Source organism: Schistocerca nitens, chromosome 6, assembly GCF_023898315.1.
Source record: "Schistocerca nitens isolate TAMUIC-IGC-003100 chromosome 6, iqSchNite1.1, whole genome shotgun sequence".
Classification (NCBI taxonomy): domain Eukaryota; kingdom Metazoa; phylum Arthropoda; class Insecta; order Orthoptera; family Acrididae; genus Schistocerca; species Schistocerca nitens.
In genome coordinates this window covers 309,782,989-309,788,654 of record NC_064619.1, presented here as the reverse complement: position 1 = coordinate 309,788,654, position 5,666 = coordinate 309,782,989, and the positions used below count along the sequence as shown (strand labels likewise).

The 5,666-nt window shown below is 41.7% G+C and overlaps 1 non-coding gene across 1 annotated transcript; it reads right to left on the bottom strand.

The window, feature by feature from the left end:
* Positions 1-2,145: 2,145 nt before the first annotated feature.
* On the bottom strand, positions 2,146-2,220 carry Trnas-cga (transfer RNA serine (anticodon CGA)). The gene has a single exon. It is a non-coding gene; the product is annotated as a tRNA-Ser (tRNA).
* Positions 2,221-5,666: the final 3,446 nt, after the last annotated feature.

Here is a 5,666-nt window from a genome sequence, read left to right as displayed (position 1 = left end):
TGTATAACTTCTGTACAAAATTCTTTCAGCTTTTACGATAAACATAGGTTTTATTGAACCTGTCTGTCTATCTTAGTTTTCGAGGTATCTAATTTTGGAATCAGCGACTGCTTTGCTAGAAACCCTGTACTATAGCTAACAACTCCACAATCCAAAGTAACTGCATTCTGAAAAAAAAATAAAGTGCTAAAGTACAACATAGAACTTCCACTTATAAAGGAAGGATGATTAGGTGTAACGTGCGGTCGATGGTAACGTTATGGGAGACAGAGCCCAAGCTCAGAATGTGGGACAAAGTCGGCCGTGATTTTTCGGATTAACCGTCCCTACATTTATTTGTCTTAGCCTGTTTAAGGAAATCAATCGGAAGGCCAGACGGTAATATGAATCGCCGTCCTACCGAACAGAAGTCCAGCCTCGCTTGTATTGATACTATAAAACAGCATTAAGGAGTAGATAACTGATAATGAGTGCCAATAGTGGAGACAAACATACTAATCCAAGTGCCACTTGGGAAAGAATGGAGGGGAAAGAGAGAGAGAGAGAGAGAGAGAGAGAGAGAGAGAGAGAGAGAGAGAGGGGAGGGGGATAGAGAGAGAACTGAATATAAGCATCCTACACTCATGGTGCAAGAAAAATGGGAGTAGGAAGAGACTGAATTAAAAACACATCCCATAACTTTCTTCGGGCATAAACAGCCCTTTCTCTAGGAGCAGAGAAATACTGTGTGATCTTCCGTAGAAGCTGTATATAAATCTGCCCAGTACGATAGGTGTATACAGTGTACAAGATCATCATCATCGTCGTCGTCGTCGTCGTCGTCGTCGTCGTCACAAGACTTCGCAGTGGAGAGAGGAAAGACCAATTGTTGGAAAAAAAAAATCAACCCTTTTCGATCAGGATCGCCTAAAACTGATATTGCCGAAAATAACAGAAATAATCCGTGCAGGTAATGTAAGCACTTAAATTGGAGACTTTTCAAATCTCGCACTTCCTACAAAGACATCAGCATGGGCCAAATTCAATTGATGGAGATTAATGCAGACTAATGTCTTCTTTCTCATTCTTTCCAATACTAATCAGTATTATGTATGGTGGACACACAAAACAGCTGACGTGTTTGAGGTCTTACTCACTCTCCTCTAAAGGTGTAGATGGATTTTTAAATGTGTGTCCCGCAGTTTCACAGTGTCTACAATTTAAAGCGATACTGAGCGTTAACCGACCGTGACTGTTTCAAAAATATGAAGAGGTCATTCTTCTACCAATCATAAACTTTGTTGACTGCTGACATCATTTGGTTAGCAACATGTTCCGAGGTTATACCTCTTCGAGAGGCTACAGTGGCAGTACAAACCTGAACACTTTATATGAACACAGCCACACCACACAAACAAAGTGAGTGAATATTTAGAATGTTTCATGTGGACAGGAGACGAAAATACAAAGAGACTTCCCTCTAATTAGGTTATCCTTCTCTTTTTCCACGGGATGATCTCAGCAGAAGCCAAGACTACACAAAAAACTTGAATGTGTGTATGCGCACTAGTATTAGTGGTTTTTTTTTTTTGCATTGCCAGCGTAGACTGAGGATGAGGTCTAACCTCAAAACATGTTGCTAGTTAAGTTTAAGCAGTGCACATATTTTGACAGGCAGCGGTATGAGTAAAAATATTTTCATATTCATAGAATTTCAGTGGTATGCCTCGCGAAGAGAGAATTGTGGGTCTTTCAGGCAAGATTTGAAGAACTTGTTGATGAACTTTACCAATGATTATGTCTCTACAGAAACTGGACTTTAGCTATATCAAGTGTGTATGATCGTTTTTAGAGCAGGGAGTTAGTTTGGTACAGATTCAATCTCTCATCGTCGCAGGCGGATATTTATGATGCGCTGCCTAAAGTTATAAAATTTATGCGCAGAAAATTTGCGCAACGTATCAACACTATATGAAAAGTTAAATGTGCTAAGGTTCCTTATTTATCATTATCGATCAAGCATCTCCGCTACTTTGATAACAAAAGGTAACTATGCTGTATACAAAAATGTCGAAGTGACAGTTAAAACGATTGTCTCCAGAATGAGATTTTCACTCTGCAACGGAGTGTGCGCTGATATGAATCTTCCTGGCAGATTAAAACTGTGTGCCCGACCGAGACTCGAACTCGGGACCTTTGCCTTTCGAGGGCAGGTGCTCTACCAACTGAGCTACCGAAGCACGACTCACGTCCGGTACTCACAGCTTTACTTCCGCCAGTACCTCGTCTCCTACCTTCCAAACTTTACAGAAGCTCTCCTGCGAACTTTGCAGAACTAGCATTCCTGAAAGAAAGGATATTGCGGAGACATGGCTTAGCCACAGCCTGGGGGATGTTTCCAGAATGAGATTTTCACTCTGCAGCGGAGTGTGTTCTGATATGAAACTTCCTGGCAGATTAAAACTGTGTGCCCGACCAAGACTCGAACTCGGGACCTTTGCCGAGTTCGAGTCTCGGTCGGGCACACAGTTTTAATCTGCCAGGAAGTTTTAAAACGATTGTAGTTATCGCTACTGAGATTTCTGTGAATCGTTATCAGGATACTTGGCAGAGAATTTTTGGTTGATAGCCATTTATTGCTTCCATCAAATGCGCTCCGGTGGCTGTCTTTACTGTGTCCACATTCCTAGGGGTCGCACGGCTGCAGACATCACTGATACGATCTCTAGCTTCGTAGCGGCGTGTGGCGCGGATGACGAATTTCAGTTCCATTTGGAAGGGAAAACGGGAGGGGGCGGGCGGGGGTAGGAGGAGAGGTTAGGGCGACAAGGGAGGGTAGGCAGCAGTCCTCAGGTAACGGTTCCACCCTTGTCACCAACTTTCCACGAATTGCTCTGGCCCCCTCACTGACGACTAATTGGATCTTACGGGTTTCCATGGCGGTAGAGCCTGAATAAACATTCCGCTGAGTACCTGGCGTTTCTTGTACACTATATTTCGCCGACAGTAACTTCTTTTGCAGAATTAAATAATGGACTCCGTTGTGTGCCATAACAAGTAGAGCGGCACGCGTCTCACCATCATCGTAGAAAAGTCACCTACTACACCCCTTTCACGATATGTGTTGTCAGCTGAATTAGATTCATTGAAATCAAATGAATCGATCGATGATGATGAAATAAAAGAAGATCTTAGAACATGAAAGGATATTAGTGAAAATCAGAAATGGTGAACGTCTTTTATAGTATATATGTCGCAGCTCATGAAAATTTGTTCGAGACAGGGATTTTAACCCGGATTTTCTGCTTTTCACGAGCATTTGCCTTAACGTTTATGCTGTCTGTAGTCAGATACGCTGTCAGTTAAGGTTAGTATTCACGGAAAGTAGGAAATTGGTGATAGAGTGATAGAGACCGTCTGGCACAAAGTTTCATTAGCGACGAAATATTCGACGACAGTTATTTCTTCATCAATATTCAGTTTAAAATCTGTGAATTACAACGGGAAACAGTCGTTCTAAAAAGCGATGTCGCATAAAATAAATCCCATTATATAGCCACGTTGAAACACATGCTTCCGCCTAACTTAATCTGCTGCCTTTAGCAACATACAAGACAGGAGTTTGACAAGTAACAGGAAAACTGCGGTTTTCATTGCTTGAATACACATGTGACGCTGTAATGAAGGTACCCGTGAAGCGTATATTTAGACCGGTTATGGGATATATATAGCATTCGATCTAGTTTATATTTGGTTGCTGCTGTTAAATGTGTAAACGTCTTCACGGGACACCTCTCGCACATGGGCATAAGGAATTAATCTATAACAGTACGATGTATTTCAAGAATGTAGCTTCTTATGTTCTTTCAGAGCTGATGTAGATATGAATGTTTCCAAGTTTTCAAACTATGATCGTGTCTGATTGCCACAATAGTTCACTGTCGTGGCACCTTGTAGTAATCGGTAAGGTATGTCGACGAAACACACTGTCAATCGGACTAGATTATCCAACTGAAAACCGAGGAAGACTCAAATATACTTTAATAATTTTCATCATTGTTCTCGATTATATAAAAATTAGTGGGCAGCGTCAACGCAGAATAGAGAGTACTGAAAGACAAATCTGCTTCCAAGAGAAGAAAGTAATACATTCCAAACATAAGTCAAATAATGTTAATAAGGAGAGACGAGATGTGTGTTACAACTGTCACACCGCAATTGCCATGTAATTACAATCAATGTCTAGCCTTTCCCGGAGAGATAGATAATACGGTTTCAGACAAGCACGTCTAATGTGTTTCATTTTCGCACATATTGTTGAAATGTTGCACGAGGTGACCTGTGTGGACCGGAAGTGTGTGTTATCGACTTATTGTAATGACAATATGCCCGAATGTGTGGATGTTTGCGGGCTAGACAGAATGCATTTTCTCTAAACAGACATTACTATAAAAGTGAGCCAAACATCAGCGATAAGAGGCTCAGTGGGATCACAATCGTTGAGATCAGTCGTGTCCGGCAGTGTTAAATCTAGCATCATCTCTGTCGCACAAACTCGGTGTAAAAAGACAGGTATTTAACGTATTCAGCTAGCAGAGTATCGCTATATCTGTGACCGAAACTGCAAAAAGTTCAAGTGATTTCAAACTAGATAACAAACGATCCAGTGGGAAGTTGTTCTGGACACTCGTAAATCACACCAGTGGTGGATACAGAAAAACCTCAAGGAGGAGGTGCTAAAGATATCTTGAACTACCTTTACTTTTACCGTAATAAAAAAATATGCAAAATTTAGGAAAGTTTTATTTAAACCGATCGTATTTATAACGCTACGTATCGAAGGCTCTCTGTACAAGAAAACTGTAGAATATCCGCGACTTTTCTCGAACAAATGCTAGACAGACTAACGTATTCGGATCACTAGAAAGGCCGTGACTTTTCTCGTAGTTATGTGTTAGCTGTCTATGTGCCAGACAGAAACGTACAAAATACGATGACGCGGACGCGTGTGTTACACAGGAAAGTACAGCTACTCGACAACTCGATTCAGTCGAATCAACTGACGAAAGAAACGAACGAATAGCGAGCGGGCTGACTGGCGGGGATGGCCGACTCGGGTGGCAATGCGGTCGGCTCCGCAAGGGGGGGGGGGGGGGGAAGAGCGCCCACCGTGCCGCTCCCATACGTGTCCGCCACTGTCCTCACACTGGCACTGAGAACAACGGAATCTGCATTTTGATGTGATCAGCATCATGCTCAGTTATTGGTAGAAGAAATATCGGCTTCTCTCTTCGTGGAATAATGCTAAACATCGTTGGCACAACAATTATTATAAGCCGCAAAATAAATACCCGACTGCCTAAGTTAACATCTTTCGTAATTTTTAAAGTTGTCAGAAAAGTGTTCAGCTTTCAGGGGAACAGGTAAAAAAGCAATTCACAATGTATCTTGTGGATGGGGTAGTGATACTAAGAACTGCATTCTTTTAATTTGCCCATGAGAAAGAAAACAGCGCAGCAGACTGAACACTAAAACACGCAACAGTGTGATAATTATTTCCAGCCGTCATTACAGAAACGGATTACGACGGCATTTTTACAAGAAATAATTATTCTCTATTTCCTTGTCCAAATACAGTTCAGTAGCTATGTCATCATCAGGGTGTCATTTTTATCATATATCTTAGA